Source organism: Orcinus orca, chromosome 18 (assembly GCF_937001465.1).
Source record: "Orcinus orca chromosome 18, mOrcOrc1.1, whole genome shotgun sequence".
Taxonomy (NCBI): Eukaryota; Metazoa; Chordata; class Mammalia; order Artiodactyla; family Delphinidae; genus Orcinus; species Orcinus orca.
The window spans coordinates 50,982,721-51,001,428 of record NC_064576.1 but is presented as its reverse complement, the minus strand read 5'-3'; positions in this window follow the sequence as shown (position 1 = coordinate 51,001,428).

Here is an 18,708-nt window from a genome sequence, read left to right as displayed (position 1 = left end):
GAGAAGACTCAAATCCATAAAATTAGAAATGAAAAAGGAGAAGTAACAACTGACACTGCAGAAATACAAAGGATCATGAGAGAATACTACAAGCAACTTTATGCCAATAAAATAGACAACCTGGAAGAAATGGACAAATTCTTAGAAAAGCACAACCTTTGGAGACTGAACCAGGAAGAAACAGAAAATATAAACAGACAAATTAAAAACACTGAAATTGAGACTGTGATTAAAATTCTTCTAACAAACAAAAGCCCAGGACCAGATCTCTTCACAGGTGAATTCTATCAAACATTTAGAGAAGAGCTAACACCTATCCTTCTCAAACTCTTCCAAAATATAGCAGAGGGGATAACACTCCCATATTCATTCTACAAAGCCACAATAACCCTGATACCAAAACCAGATACAGATGTCAAAAAAAAGAAAACTACAGGCCAATATCACTGATGAAAATAGACCCCAAAATCATCAACACAATACTAGCAAACAGAATCCGACAGCACATAAAGAGGATCATACACCATGGCCAAGCTGGGTTGATCTCAGGAACGCAAGGATTTCTCAATATATGCAAATCAATCAATGTGATAAATCATATTAGCACACTGATCATCTCAATAGATGCAGAGAAAGCTCCTAACAAAATTCAACACTGATTTATGCTAAAAACCCTGAGGAAATTAGGCGTAGAGGGAACTTACCTCAACATGATAAAGACCATATATGACAAACCCACAGCCAACATCTTTCTCAATGCTGAAAAACTGAAACCAATTCCTCTAAGATCAGGAACAATTCCTCTAAGATCAGGGTTGTCCACTCTCACCACTATTATTCAAAATGTTTTGTAAGTTTTAGTCACAGCAATTAGAATAGAAAAAGGAATCCAAATCAGAAAAGAAGAAGTAAAACTGTCACTGTTTTCAGATGACATGATACTATACATAGAGGATCCTAAAGAAGCTACCAGAACACTACTAGAGCTAATCAATGAATTTGGTAATGTAGCAGGATACAAAATTTATGCACAGAAATCACTTGCATTCCCATTTACTGATGATGAAAAATCTGAAAGGGAAATTAAGGAAGCACTCCCATATACCATTGCAACAAAAAGAGTAAAATACTTAGGAATAAACCTACCAAAGGAGAGAAAAGACCTGTATGTAGAAAACTATAAGACACTGATGAACAAATTAATGATGATACAAACAGATGGAGAGATATACAATGTTCTTGGATTGGAAGAATCAACACTGTGAAAATGACTATACTACCCAAAGCAATCTACAGATTCAGTGCAATCCCTATAACTACCAATGGCATTTTTCACAAAACTAGAACAAAAAATTGCACAATTTTTATGGAAACACAAAAGACCCCGAAGAGCGAAAGCAATCTTGAGAAAGAAAAATGGAGCTGGAGGAATCAGGCTCCCTGCCTTCAGACTATATTAGAAAGCTACAGTAATCATGACATTATGGAAATGGCACAAAAACAGAAATATAGATCAATGGAACAGGATTGAAAGCCCAGAGATAAACCCATGCACATATGGTCACCTTATCTTTGATAAAGGAGGCAAGAATATACAATGGAGAAAAGAGAGACTCTTCAATAAATGGTGCTGGGAAAACTGGACAGCTATATGTAAAAGAATGAAATTAGAACCCTTCCTAACACCATACACAAAAATAAACTCAAAATAGATTAAATACCTAAATATAATGCCAGACACTATAAAACTGTTAGAGGAAAACATGGGCAGAACACTCTATGACATAAATCACAGCAAGATCCTTTTTGATCTACCTTCTAGAGAAATGGAAATAGAAACAAAAATAAACAAATGGGACCTAATGAAACTTAACAGCTTTTACACAGCAAAGGAAACCATAAGCAAGATGAAAAGACAACCCTCAGAGTGGGGGACAATATTTGCCAACAAAGCAACTGACAAAGAATTAATCTCCAGTATATAAAAGCAGCTCATGCAGCTTAATATCAAGAAAATAAAGAACCCAATCCAAAAATGGGCAGAAGACCTAAATCGACATTTCTCCAAAGAAGATATACACATTACTAACAAACACATGAAAGGATTCTCAACATCATTAATCATTAGAGAAATGCAAATAAAAACTACAATGAGATATCACCTCACACCTGTCAGAATGGCTATCATCAATAATCTACAAACAATAAATGCTGGTGAGGGTGTGGAGAAGGGAACCCTCTTGCACTGTTGGTGGGAACGTAAATTGATACAACCACTATGGAGAATGGTATGGAGTTTCCTTAAAAAACTAAAAATAGAAATATCATACGACCACAAATCTCACTACTGGGCATAAACCCTCAGAAAACCATAATTCAAAAAAAGTCACGTACGAAAATCTTCATTGCAGCTTTATTTACAATAGACAGGACATGGAAGCAACCTAAGTGTCCATCAACAGATGAATGGATAAAGAAGATGAGGCACATATATACAGTGGAATATTACTCAACCATAAGAAGAAAGGAAATTGAGTTATTTGTAGTGAGGTGGATGGACATAGAGACTATCATACAGAGTGAAGTAAGTCAGAAAGAGAAAAATAAATACCGTGTGCTAACACATATATATGGAATCTAAAAAAAAAAAAAATAATACTAATTGTTCTGAAGAACCTAGGGGCAGGACAGGAATAAAGACCAGACATAGAGAATGGACATGAGGACATGGGAATGGTGAAGGGTAAGTTGGGACAAAGTGAGAGAGTGGCATGGACATATATACACTACCAAATGTAAAACAGGTAGCTAGTGGGAACAAGCTGCATTGCTCAGGGAGATCAGCTCGATGCTTTGTGAGCAACTACAGTGGTGGGAAAAGGAAGGTGGGAGGGAGATGCAAGAGGGAGGAGGTATGGTGATATATGTATATGTATTGCTGATTCCCTTTGCTATACAGCAGAAACTAACACACCATTGTAAAGCAATTATACTCCAATAAAGATGTTAGAAAAGTAATTCCTATTTTATTTTATTTTGATCAGAGAATATAAGTCCCAAACTTTTATTGTACAAAAACTTTTATACATGATTTTTTTTAAATTTGTTTAAGTATTTTCCATGTTTTTGTCATGGTATATTGATGATGCTTAGTGAAAGTTTTTGAATTGAAACATTTTGTCAACTTTGCTTTTTTATTTATTTTAAATTTATTTCTATATTTTCAGTGAAATACAGTTGATTTACCATATTGTGTTAGTTTCAGGTGTACAGCATAATGATACATTTTTGGTTTTATTCTTTTGCAGATTATATTCCATTAAAGCCTATTGTAAGATATTGAATAAAAATCCATGTGATATAGAGTAAATCTTTGCTGCTTGTCTATCTTATGTATAGTACTTTATATATGTTAATCCCACATGCCTAATTTATTTCTCCATATATGTCACATCTTCTTAAACCGATCATCTGTTGATGGACACTTGGGATGTCTCTATGTCTTGGTTATTGTAAATAGTGCTACTATGAACATTGGGGTTCACGTATGCTTTTGAATTAGAGTTTTCATCTCTCCCAGTTATATGCCCAGGAGTGGGATTTCTGGATCACATGTAGCTTTTTACTTTTTTATGGAACTTCCATACTGTTTTCCATCGTGATTGCACCAATTTACATTTCCACCAACAGTGTATAAGAGTTCCTTCTCCAGCATTTATTTATGGACTTTCTGGTGATAGCCATTCTGACAGGTGTGAGGTGATACCTCATTGTTGTTTTGATTTGCATTTGTCTAGTAATTAGGGATGTTGAACATCTTTTTTTGTGTCTGTTGACCACCTGTATGTCTTCTTTGGAAAAATGTCTATTTAGGTCGCTCATTTTTTGATTGGGTTGTTTTGGGGTTAATATCCAAAATATACAAACAGTTCAATTTTATTTTTTTAATGAATACCTGAACTTTGTTAAAAGTATCAAATAGTATACAAGATTTTACAATGAAAAATACAAAACTCTTGGCTAATTCACATTCCCCAGATAGAATGAATTTCAATTCTTATAAATTGTTTCTCCTTAGTGTTTATCTCTGTATTTCTACATAATACATTTTTCTTAATTCATAAATTTAGTTAATTTTATCTTTATTCCTTCTAATATTAGTATCATGGCCCATGCTCTCATTTTGCTTGCATTTTGCTGTCTTTGTCTATGTTTTAATTTAATTATTTTATTATATCATCTTTGAGAATGTATACTCAAAAATGGATGTTTTTTTCCTGGCAATAGACAACTTTATTTACATTTATTAAAGTAACATTTGTTTAGTCTTAGGTCTGATCCTTCTTTTTATATTCTGCTTTCTTTTTGATGGTTTCCCTTTGATATTTCCTATCACACTATATTGTGTTCTGACTAAATTAAAGTAACTAAACCACTGCAACAAATTGATCAAAAAGTATGGCTCAACATATTAAAATCTTATTTCTGGCTGATCTAAAGTCAACATGTTTACCATTTTTTTGGTGTGTGTGTGCTACACAGGCCTCTCACTGTTGTGGTCTCCCCCGTTGCGGAGCACAGGCTCAAGACATGCAGGCTCAGCGGCCATGGCTCATGGGCCTAGCCACTCCATGGCATGTGGGATCTTCCCGAACCGGGGCATGAACCCGTGTCCCCTGCATCGACAGGCAGACTCTCAACCACTGTGCCACCGGGGAAACCCTTTACCATTTTTTAAATTGTGTCTCCCACACTAGACTGCAATTCCATGAAAGAAAAGATCTTTCCTGTCCTCTAAAACTTTTATAAAACAAATATATATTGTAGCACTGGTGTCTATTTTCTCACTAAATTTGCATATTGTTTTTGATTTAGTAATATGTTTAAGCATTTTCCTTTTTCCTCACTTGTCCATTTATCTTGGTGTCTTTTGCTTTATGTGGTTACATTTTATCATTACAACCTTTTTTTTTTTTCTTTTTTTTTCTTTTACATGAATTTCTTTCTTTCTCTAGCTGGGTCAAGTATAACTATTGTGTTTTTCAGTAGCATCTTGTACAAAAATCTTGTCTGTCTTACAAAATTAACATTATAAAGACTCTCATCTCTTGTTTAGTAGTCCAATCCCTGTGATGTTCTGAAGTAGTAGAGAAGACAGACTCTTTTGACTCAAGAATTCAAGCTTTTATTTGACTCCATGATAAGTTCAAATTCAGAGGAAAATACAATACTGGTGCCAAAATTAGACCAAAGCTATATTTTTACTGTAGATTAACGTGGCCACCCCAACTCTCTGACCTCTTTTCCAAAATTTCTTCCCATTGTTCACTTGGCACCATCCAGCTTGTCTTCTTGATTTTCCTCAAAACATGCCAAACTCACTCTCACTCAAGAGCACTTGTATTTAATGTTATCTCTATCTGGAATGATTTTGAACAAAATATCCATGTAAGTTGCTTGCTTCCTCACTTCATTCAGGCCTCTGCTCCAATGTGAGTTCATCAGAGAGGACGTCTGCAACAATTTTTCTTAAACAAGCGTCCTCAATCTATCATTTATCATTGATCCCACTTTACTGATCATCACAGCACTGATTACCACTGACATACAATTTATTGTCTGTTTGTTTCACTAAAACATAAGCCCTATGATAGTTTTATACATGGTTTTGTAAATTTCTGCTTCCTCAGTACCTAGATCAATGACTACCCAATGAATGTTTCTTACATGAATGAATCAGTAATGCATCAGCAATATATGATGGATGTTCAACAAATGTTCATTAATATCACTAGCCTAATACTCCAGGTTCTTATATAGATACTAAATATTTAATACTAGATGGATAGCTTATTACATTCAAAATCATAGTACCCAAATTGCATAGATCATTTAAGGCAAACAAGTTTTCAATACCTCTTAATGCCTGGATACAAAAAATCATAAAATGCTGGGGTCATAAACATAAATAAAGCAGAGTTCCTGTATTCAAGGGAATTCACAACCTAGGGAAATAGATGAGATATGTGCATATATATTCCAAGCTGTTATATTTATAACTTAGTTGTTGGTAACCATCTTATTTTTTTTTATTCTGGGGCCTCCACCTAATTATAATTTCCCACCAAGGGATATTTTATTTGCCACATAAACTCCTTACATAAAGCAAATTAAAATTCTTATTCCCTGCATACCAAGCCAGTGATTTCTGCTTACTTAGAGCCAGAGTTCTTTAAATATAAAATAAATAGGTTGTTGTCCTGAGTGCTTGAATCTGGATATTTTTGTTCTCAGTCCTTGTTATTAGGCCAAATCTTTCAAAGTACATTTTGGAAATAAGACAAAACATAGGTAACATTTTACTTAAAAGCCATCTGAACCATGTACTTACACAGAAATAAGTATAAAACTATCTAGTTTCTACTCCAACTCACCCACCTCTAAAGACAACATTTATTATAATGCAAACTGCCACTGTTGAGATACATCTTTTCATCTTTATAAAGTGAAAATCACTAAGTATTCATTTTGTAAAATGCAGTATCTCTGTCCCAGCCATTTAGGTAGTACAAGTGCTAGGCTGGTAACACTGCTATATTTACTGTAACTGAATTTCTGTAGAATAGCAAGCTGTTAGGACTATTAAGTGCCCAATCAGAAACTTCCCATATGTCTCAATTAAAATGTATCCAGCTACACAGGATAAATAAATGTGCATGCCTTTAAGCCATATGAAACACTAAGATTTTGCTGTCAAATGAATAATTTTAAAAGTCTCTTTATGAAAAATATGTACCTATGTATTTTATTCTTCCAAACTGTTCATGATTATATGACTTACCCTCTTGAAGTAAAGCCAATTTAAGACTAGTTGGGTTATAGGCTTACCTTTTATTAATTGTTCTTAATGAACTTTAAACATTATATATGTTGGAATACATTTACATGATAATTATGACTCATGACAGTACTGCCACATATGTACTGAATTGAAATTGTAAATTATATTTATCTGATAATGTTTAGGGTTGGTTTGGTTGCCTTAGGGAGGAAAGCAAATGAACCATGTGCAGCAAATGTATTTTTCACTGTTTGAAGTTTAGTTTTTAAAATCATTTATTTTTCCACCAGTTTTGAATCTTCATTCTTATTTATTTTCCAAAGAAAGAGAATTTTCTGCTGACCAAATACCAATTTATACAGATTGGATATAACTGTGAATGCGGGGGTGAGCCTGTGTGTATACACAGGCTTTCAGTTTTTAGGTTCGTTACTATTTCTAATTTACAAATAAATCTATTGTTTTTAGTATTGTACATGGAAGCATGTTCATGTATATTTAATAGCTGCATGTAAAGTGAGTATAATAGATTTCTCTAACATTAAGTTTACTGAAGAATTTGTTATGTTCTTTTCGAAAAAGAAATGACTGCCACATTTATAGATGTCATTGCTATAGTACAATAAAAATACATTAAAATAAAATTCACAACCTTAGTGGTCACAATCACTGTATATAAAAATTAGAATTACTTTGCTATTTTATTTGTGCAGGAACTAAAAACATAGGCATTTAGAGACACTTGATGGAAATGTGTCCACAGAGGCATTGTTTTTTTCAGTCTACAGATTAATGTTTCATATTTTAATCATAAATATCTCTAACCCAATGCTATTTAATTTGAGAAGTAATTGGCATATGGTCGTACTTTTAAATTCTAGCAATCTCAAAGTTACGAGAATATCAAAATATTTGTGTGGGACAGTTTCTTAGTTCTATATAAGCATTTCCTCATTTAGGAGTTTTACTCTCATCAATTAGAAGTGAATTTTGGTCTATTATATAATCTGAGAAAAAAGGTCTTGCATGTCTGATGCCACTCATTGGAATTCTTCAGTGCTGTGTTTTTGAAACTTTTACAGGATTTTTTTTTCTTTTATCCTCAAATTAATCTTGAACTCAGAAAAATGTACATTTTGGTCAGGGATTATCCTGTTTTGAAAATGAATGTGTGCCTCCCCAAATACCTCCTTTGACCACTTGACTATTTTCTCTAACATTGGCGAGAACCATAATTTATTGTTTTTCCCTTTATGATTAGTTTATCAATACCTACTTAATTTTATGTGTTTAGATATACTTAACGCATTTATGTTAAGAATGTATTGTGTGCCTGCTGTGTGCCAGTTTCTAAGGCACTGGGTATTGTATATTAGCAAATATGTAATTCTCTTGTGGAATTTGAAATCAAGTAAAGAAAGGCAGGTGAGGAAGTAAATGAGGGGCAGTGCTAGAGACAAGAGGAAGGAGAAGGGGAAGTGTAGCATATGTTCCTTAGACTGGGTCATCAGGATCATTTTTTTTTGAGCAGATAATATTTAAATGATAACCATAAAGATTGCTGTTGCCAGATCTATGCAAAAAGCAAAAGAAATGCAACTCCAAGCAGAAAGAAGAGCAGGAGTGGGAAAGGTCATGAAACAGGAAAGAATGCATTTACTTTCTACTTTTTTACCCTCAAATAAAACCTCACTATGAGTAAAAAACACAGTGATTTCATGCACCATTGCCCCCAGCATGGTGTCCATTATAGAAAAGGCATTTAATAAGAATTTGTTAAACGAAATTTAAATAAACTGGGAAATACTTCAAAGCTCATCACCGTAACTACTTCCTTTAACATTTGAGGAGAATAGAAATTTTTAGATTTTGGAAAATTTACTTATGATAAGTGCCCTTGTTATTGTTTTAATTTTGGACCTTGAGTTGAGGAAAATATTTTAATTGTCAAAATTGTTGTACTGGTCTGTAAAATAACTTCTTTTATACATGAACTTATATATATTTATTGACATATACTTACTAATCTAAACATTTTACATCATTCTCCTTCGTATTAGCAATCATTTTAATGTTTTATTTGTGTATCAGTCTTTCTTATATTACTGTAGATTATGGATTATTGTTTTGAAATTGATTTTTATTTTCATGGATAGCACACTGCTACAGAACTCATTCTGCTTCTTCTTTTACAAACTCAAGTCTATATTTTAAACAGATATATTGGGGATGTACATTACCAAACCAGGTTTGTTTGCCCAACACACAGGAAGCCAAATGCTGGGGAGTGAGATTTGCAGCAGAGAAATGGTTTATTCGCAAGGCAGCCAAGTGAGGGGAAGAGAGAACAAATCTCAAATCCACGTCCCTGAATGTGAAGGGGCTTGGGGTATTTGTGGGATAAAGCTGAGGTATGGGGAGCATGGGGAAAGGTAATTAGAGACAAGAAAAAGGTGAGATAATCATCTTTCTGTGAAAGTGCCATTAAGCTACAGGCTTCTTCATGGGGCGTGGTCAGAAACTGGTGGCATTAGCATGTTCTGAGGGGAGAGTTTTGGCCCTCTGACATTGAAAGGTCACAGATCAGACACTCGTGTGTGCCCAGTTGGAGGGTGGGTGGTCCCAACCAGTCTTAACTGGCTCGAAATTGAACTGGACGCAAGGTCCTGAAAAACAACTCAGACAAACATCTTATTGTATAAGCTGCATGAAGCATGGAGGACATGCAAATTTTTGTAAAAACAGTTAAAACGAGCTTGATCAGTGGAGGCAGTTTACAGTTCTTCATTTATTAAGCAGTTTATAGGTTAACAGATCTAAGTGATGCCTACCCTTGGTTTCAGTATTGTTGACATATGACAACAAACTGCATATATTAAAAGTATACAACTGAATGAGCTTATCTATCAACCCCAAAGCTTCCTTGAGTGCCATTGTAATTAATTATTTTCTATTAATTCTCCCATTTCTAGGCATCCATCTGCTTTCTGTCATAGTGGATTAATTTGCATTTTCTAGAATTTTATTTAAGTGGAATCACACAGTATGAACTCATGTCTTCCTGACTACTTTTACTCAGCATAATTCTTTTGAAATGCGCACATATTGTTGCATACATCTGTAGTTTATTCCTTTCATTGGTAGCAATATTAAATTGTATGAACATCCCCATTTTTTCATCTATTCAACTATTGGTGGTCATTTTAGTTATTTCCAGTTTTTATTAATACAAATAAGTTTGCATGTGTACAAATGTTTTTATTTTTCTCCAATAATTACTTTGACATAAAACAGCTGGGTTGTATGTTAGATACATGCTTAAATTTTTAAGAATCTTTCAAACTGTTTTTTTCCAAATGGGTGTACCTATTACAATCTTACAAGCAGTGTATGTGAACTCTGGATTCTCCAAATCCTTCCCCTAACATGTTACGGTTGGTCAATCTTTTAAATTTTATCTCTTCGTTGTGTGTTTGCAGTCAGATTACATTATAGATTTAATTTCAATTTCCTTAATGTCTGACAATGTTAATTAATATCTTGTAATTTTTTTTTTCAATTCAAGCGACTTCTTTACCAAAGTGTCCATCTGAATCTACAGCTTTTTAAAATTTTGCTAATTTTGAAAAATTTGGTCTGTTTGTCTTCTTATAATTGGGTGAAAGTTTTCTGCACATGCTAGTTACAAGTCTTTGTTGGATATATATTCTGAGAATATTGTTTTGACTGTCTATTGTCATTTGATATCATTCATTATTTCATTTTTCATTATCTTAGCAGTGTATTTTGAGGAACAAAGTTACATTTTTATGAAGTCAAATTTATTAATTTTCCTTGTCTTGTTTTTGAGTAATAATTAAGAAATATTTTCCAGACCCAAGATCATTATGATATTCTCCTGTTTAACTTATAGAAGTTTTAGCATTTTACTTCTAGTATTTATTTCTATCATTTATTTCAATTTAATTTTGAATTTGGTATAAGGAAAAGGTAAGGTTCACTACTTAGTTTATGGCTATTCAATTTTTCCAGGACAATGTGTTTTAAGTTTATTCTTTCATCATTGAATTGCCTTGGTAAGACTATTGAAAATTAACTGACCGTATAATTGTGGGTTTACTTTTAGACTTATTTGGTTCACTGTTAAAGTACATGTCTATGTTTACCAAAAACCCACTGTTTTGAAACTGTAGCTTTATAATAAGCCTTGAAATCTGGTAATATAAGTCCTCCACTATTTTGCTTCTTTTTCAAAGTTGTTTTGGCTATTGTAGTTCTTTTTAATTCTATACAATTTGAGAATTAGCTTCTCAATTTCTGCAAAATAAATAAATAAATAAATAAATAAATAAATAAATAAATAAATTCTGTGTCTCTTATAACCTGGAATGTCTCTCAGTATATCCAAAGCCAGCTCACACCCAGACAAGTGGCAGGGTAGGAGAGCACTGTCAGTCTCTTCTCACCTATGTGTTGCTTGCTTTTCTTCATTTTGTAATTCAGTTCATCAAGATCTTCTTGGATCCAATGTTCTTTGCTAGTTCCACAGAAAACTATGGTTTTTGTTTCATTGTAGTTATGGCTACCACATGAAAGCAGGTGTCTTATGCAACTGTAGAAGCCTCTGGGCCCATACGGTTTTACTCTTTTAATACCTATTTGCTTAGACAATTTTTTTTTATTATATCATGTGCCACTTTTAACAATTTATATTTTTTTCAGAAATGTTTCCACTTTTCCCAAATATTCAAGTTGACTAATACATACAGGAAATCTTCATTTTGCATGTTTCTGATATGTACAAATTTTACTTAGCAAGGCTTAGTGATATAATACTAGTCCCCCAACCACATGGTTCAAATTTCAGTTACTATGGTTTATTAACTTTGAGTAGTCACATAAAGAATGAACTTTGCTGCTAGCTCTTCAATTTGTATATCACTAGATAAATAACAGACGTCTATCATAATTAGTGAACAATCATCAATTGTGTCCAAGTCTGTCAGTGATTGGTGACTGTATATTCATTACTTTCTCAAACAGACAGTAAAGGAGGTAGTTGTGTTGTCTCCTTGGTTCCCAGGAATAAATCTAAATGACATTTCACAAAACAGATAATCAAAAGAGGGAGTTGGCCAAAAAAGACAGAAGTGCAGCAAAAACATGGAAAATGATAATGCGAAAAGTGAAATTTGAATTCAATCTAAATGGAGTTTCTATAAAAGAAATTGCTGACCTTGGGAATATTGACACTGTCACCATTCCAGAAACTAGATATGAAGACACAGGGACCTAATGAAGGTTAAATTTCTTGACATAATTGAGAAAAATTATTATGGCTACAGGGACAAAAATGTCTTAGAAGAGTCACCATAGAAAACTTCATACTTAAAGAAACTCTCAGAGATGGTTCACAATATCGAAAATGCAAAGGGTAAAATGTTGGAAGCTGATCCAAACTTGTAAGTGAGCATGAAAATTTGCTAAAGTGTAGAAAAAAATGTTCCCCTATATCACAGTTTGTACAATGAGAATTAGAAGGTAAGCAATAATCAGAATACTTTTCATAACTTTTCCCAAATTTCCTCAATGCTTACAATATTTGAAATTATAGTGTACTAAAATATATTAAATTTTCTAGTTTTACATTTTTCTATACAATTTATAATTGACCATATGAGAGTTTTAAATGTTTTAACAATACTTTGAAAGGTCATAGGATGATTGTAAATTTCCCCACTGATTATTAAAATTACTTTGCATGGTTTCAGCTTGCAGTCATATTTATGGTCCTGTATATTGTGCAAAGTAAGCATTGTTGGTATTTTTTCAACACAACCTTTTGTACTTTTAAATCTCTGTTGTCTGTAGCTCTTTATTGTTTTTTTATGTATTTCAATTTTTGCATCTTTTTATTCTGATAATTATTTTCAGCTGTCTAGCTTTTAATTTGTAAATAATTAATGGTTTTGTTTATAGTCTATTTTTCTTGTTTCAAATTTCCATGATTATTTCCATTTCTTTTCATTTTTTTCTTTTTCCCTCCTCTTTGGGTTTGAACTACTACTCTTTTGACAAAGTTTTAAAATTACTTATATAACTCATTTGCTTTCAGTTTTTCTTATTTTGTAAAAAAGCACCTATCAAAATGCCTTTCACCTAGAAGAAACTTAATGAATACATTTTCAGATGTTAACTAAATTAATAAATATCTCCATGCTCTTTGCCTATTCCTTCTTTTTTTTTTTAACTGAAGTGAGCTGAAACTCTCAAAGTTGAGCATCTTTATAGAGTCCTGGTGAGTCTTAAGAAAAGTTGGGAGGGGGCTTCCCTGGTGGCGCAGTGGTTGAGAGTCCGCCTGCCGATGCAGGGGACATTGGTTCGTGCTCCGGTCTGGGAAGATCCCACATGCCACGAAGCGGCTGGGCCTGTGAGCCATGGCCGCTGAGGCTGTGCGTCTGGAGCCTGTGCTCCGCAATGGGAGAGGCCACAGCAGTGAGAGGCCCACGTACCGCAAAAAAAAAAAAAAAAAAGTTGGGAGGTATTTTTCACTCATGCCTGCGACACTAACTGTATAATATTGAGACAATCACACAACCCTTTGGATCTCAGAATTTTTGCAAATCTAATGGAAGTGATTTGATAGCATAACCTCTTTCCCTCTGAAATGACATGTTCAGTTTGGGGTCAAGAACTATGCTACATTATTTAACCATAACTAAAGTTTTCAGAGTTACACAGTAGTCTTAATTCCTCTGAAACATACAGCTGATCCCTTAGATTTTTATTCTCGATTCAAATACATACATCAGCATCTTTAATTTTCCCTTTATGTCTACATACATTAGAAAAGTGCTGTGAAATTAAATGTACTCTCATTAACAAGTTTGCAGTCAGGATTTCATAGAAGAAATAGAAACCACTTTAGGTATTTCATATGAAAGGAATTCAATACAGGGGACTTAAAAGTACTAGAAGTTTAGATAGAGGAAGTCAGAATCACCAAGGTGCACTTCACAGGTGAGGATGCTCCTTCTGTTGCCGTGTTAAGTACAGCAGCTCTGCCTCCAGATGTCCTCAGAGGCTACAATGCTGAGTCTGGATGCCTTGAGCACTCACTTCTGGCTTTGTTACTTGCTAAAACAGCAGCAAGGGGTGCCCCTGCTATATCTCTGTCTCCTGTAAGTAAACAAATGATTTCATTCATTCATTTCCAGAACCTTAGCTCCAATAGACACTAAGAAACGTAGTTTTTATATTCCCCAACTTCTCTAAATAGCAAAAAACAGAACGATAAAATTTAATATATCTACTACACAGTTATATCTAACAAGATTGTCAAATAAACAGACGTCTTAGGTGGAGGCTTTATTCTATTGTATATTGCTAATTTGTTTGACAATCTCAGCAGGCATCTTTTTACAAAAAACAAAATATTTCTGAAGGAAACTAGCAGTGAGAAAATACAGCCTTAGTGAATAGATTAATATATCAAGCTTAAAATATACATATATATGTGTGTATATATATATATATATACACACACAAATTTTACAGATCAGTGTGCTTTTCAGATGATTGACAGGCAGTGGATTTAAGCTCAAGTGTAATATTTTATAGTTATCCATAAAACTCTAGTGGCTGGATGCAGCTCAGAATCTAGTACTTAGAGCTTGTATCAATAGAAATATCACTGAAAGGATTTTTGCTGGATCTTACTTTAACTCACCTAATATGATTAGAATTTGAAAGGGAAGATTTGTAATTTTCTCAACTAGATTGGTTATTTATAGTAGTGTTTTTTAAAAAACACACACACACACAAAGCCTTAAACATAATCTGAATAATCAGTGAGCATTATGTTTTGGGTTTTTGGAACTGGGAGCATAGCCAACTTGGGTGGAATTTTAATTACTGCTTTGCTACTTTTACTGTTTAAGCAAATTTTTCATAAAAAGAGCTGGATTGACAGTCTCTGAGATCAAAATCCTCTCTTTTATCAACTGAACAGACACAGCACAGGGAGTAAAAATTTCCCATCTGCCCAAACCACTGCTCTGGAGATTTTACCTATAAAGGATGAGAGGATATTTCAAGCTTTTCTTCTGTATTTTTCCTGAGAGGATTCCTCATTCAGTGGCACTCACACAGGCAAAAATGTTTTTCGAATTAACAGTGCTACATAGATTTCATTTGCTTTGGGCATTCTTTCCACTACTACTTAACATATCATATTTGGAAATTATTTTAGGATCAACTGTATATTTTAAAATTAATAATATGTTTGTAAGCTTGTATTTCCATTTTGCTAATAAATTGAGTAAAAAAATTAAGTTACTTCTCTAAAATCAGAGGCAAATTAACTGTAGTGCTTGAGTAAATATTCATAGATTCTGATCATATAATGCAACAGTAAGTAAGAGAATTGGCAATGGATTTGTAGGATCTTATCATACTTATTCACCACATTTAATCTGATCATCAAAACCACTATAATAAGAGCCTGACTGAAGGTGAATCAGAAAAGAAACTAACATTCAAAGATCTAAAGAACCATGTTATATATTTTATGTATATTATAGTGTATTATTTAACAAACACGTGAAATATCTTATTTTGTAATTTTTTAAGAAGCACATTTCTGAAATTAGAGTGTATTTTATTACTGATGACTCATCACAATTAATTAGTAGCATTTACTCTTTCTCAGTGGTGAGGAAAACATCACTTACAATACACAGTGTTTTAGATTAGATGAAATATGACTACCACTACTTTCACTTTATAGATGAGGAAAATGAGGATTAGAGAAGGGAAGCAAGCTTTTTCAAGTAATTTCTACAAATTAATAAATCACGTGGCCTGAATCTGAATCTAGGTTAATCTAATTCTGAGTCTCTCCTTATACAAACATGTTTCAACACACTGAATGTGACAAAAAAGGCAAAATAGAATTGGAGAAATTCAAAAGATGTATAATTACCTTCCTAATATGCTACAGATAAGCTGCCTGAGGTCAGGCAAAAAGATTGATATTTTTAAGTTTGAGATATGGTCAAAATTTACATAATCATTAAAGATATATATATGAATAGATTTGAAGAGATTTGCTCCTTTAATCAGGGTATATTAGAGTAAGAGTCAGGGTTCACCAGATAGTGATAATTATTTCAGGAGAAAGCTTAAACTATGATTTTTCAGCATTTATAATATACATAGATATTGATGTCCTGAAAAAATAGTTTAGAGGTGATGGTGATATCCTTTGCTAAGTCTTCTGTACATGTCAGAGCGATTCTGTGAAATTTCAAAGATACAATACAGCAAGTGCTAGTTATACAGTGAGGCAGGATGGATGATAGTGAGCACAAGAGATGCAAGTCATCCTAGATTCTATACAATGAAAATCAAATTCAAATATTATTTCTACTCTAAGGAATAATACTAGAAGAGGTAGTGCATTGGGTACAATTATGCAAGGACAGAAGCCTGGGAACACCCATATTTTATTATTTGTAAAACTCTCTGATTCATGCTGTCCCAATTGGAAGGTCATCTCCATGAAGGGAGGGATAGTGCCAGTTGTTTTAATCCCCGTTGTGACTTTATAATTCCCACTGTAACTCTAGCTCCTAGCAGAATGCCTGTCAGAGTCATTACTCAGTTTAGCTACCAATGGATTAATTAAGAGAGATAATTTTGAAACTAGTATTAAGCATATAAAGAGCAGCCACTCCCAGGATACAAAGTACTAGGTACAAATAATTTGCATCATTCTTTGAAACAATTGACCCACTTGAGCAGTTCTGTAAGATGACAGAGACTTTAACAGTGCAAGTCTCAATGGCATTGAAGGCACCCATGGTTTATACCTAAGGTTTAAATGTGGAATAGGTTCAGCTGAGATAAATACATATCTTAAATAAGTTCTATTCAACTAATATTCACTGAACTCCTAAAGAGTGTGGCAAGCACTTTGCAAGGTTTTGATACAGAGTGTACACAAAATCATACACAACACATACACACACCAAATATAAACTTTAAAGTCTAGTGAGGATCACAGATTAGTTAAATAAACACTCTGTGACTTAATTTTTTTTCCCGATCGTGGATTTAGGGAGCTGAGCTGGGGCATCCCATCTGCTGCTTCTGCTTTTCCAGCAGCTAAGTGTCCACCTAGGCAGGGTGGGGGTGTGTGGGGTAAGGTTGGCTGTAAAATGCAGATTTGGGGTGATGGAGGGAGCTGGTAAGGCAGGGGGACAAACAGGGGCCTGGGACATGGAGGATTGCTGGGTAACACGGAGGTCCCTTCCAGCTGGTGACCAGGAATGCCCAGAGGTACTGAGGCTGCTACATGGACCCTCGCCCCCTTCCCCGAATTCCAAGGAGCTTGCCCACAGCCAGTGGAGATGTGGGTTGGCCAGTGACACACTAAGGCCCATGCAGGGCCCCTCCCCATTGTCTCTAACTCCTGTTTAAGCCTAGGAGCCCAGGGACAGATGGAAGGGCCACTCTCCTCCTTCCTTCTACTGGGGCTCAGTCCTGCGGCCAGAAGCTCGTCCAGGCAGGCCTGCGATGTGAGTCCTGAGCATTTGGTGGTTGATGTTTGTAGCTGCGCCCAGGGCAGCAGGGCTGTGCGGTGGGCAAGATGGCTCAAGACCTGAGAAGGCCCAAGGTTCGGAGTCCTCCTGAGGTGGGGTGGGGTGGTAGTGGGAAATTGGAAGGGATTCAGACATACAGGTCCAAGGTGGGAAGGGGGGCCAGCCTGGGGCTCAGAGCTGCTGGGAGTTCACCCCCTCATAGGTGTCCTAGTGCTGAAAGACCACTCTTCATCAGCTCTTCTGACTCTGAGAGTCCTCGGATATTGTAAAAGTAGGGGATGAGCTCAGACTTCTCTTGCTCCATCTTGTACAGAAATGGCTGGCATGAAGACCTGCCTGGCATCCTGGAAGTCACCACCGTGCACAAAGCACACCTGCCTCCTAGGTGAGACCAGGGTGAGGTGCCCATCCACCAGGAGCTTCACCTTGTTCTATCTGTTACCTAGGTCAGGTGACACAGGAGTATGTTTAATACAGGAAAATTAACCTTATAAGTAAACCAAGTATATATATATATTTTTTTTTTTCCTCTCTCTCTAGTGATTTTAAGGTGTACCCTAAAACAGGGCCAAATAGCAGGAGGTGAGTGGGCAGACAAATGAGCAAGCTTCATCTGCTGCTCCCCATTGCTCCGCATTGCTCAAATTACCTCCTGAACTACGCTGGTATTACCACCTGAACCATTCCACCCCCCACAAAATTTCTATTCCATGAAACCTGTCCTTGGTGCCAAAAAGTTGGAGACCACTGCTCTAAAAAGGTATGTTCCTGAAGCATTCTGAAGGATATTTTCACTGGATATAGAATTGTGGGTTAACAGTTTTTTTCTTCTAGCACTTGAAAATTCTTGTACCACTTCTTTCTGACCTACATTGTTTCTTATGAATGATACCATGTTTCTAATGGTTTTTCTTCTATAAGATGACATTTTTTACTGGGTGCTTTCCAGATTTTTTTACTTTGTCTTTAGTTTTCAGAAGTTTAATTATAATACCTATTAGCATGGATTCCTTTGGGTTTACCCAGTTTAAGGACCATTTAGCTTGTTAGACCTGTAGGTTTGCATATCATGCCACATTTGAGATGTTTTCAGCTATTATTTTGGGTGCTTTTCCAGCCCTGCATGTTTTCTCCTCTCCTTCTTGGACCTTGAAGACATAAATGTTAGATATTTTGTTGCATTTCCACAGGTCTCTAAGACTTTGCTCATTTTTTTTCTTTTTATTATTTTAGTGTATTTACTCGCTCTTGTTCAGACTGGA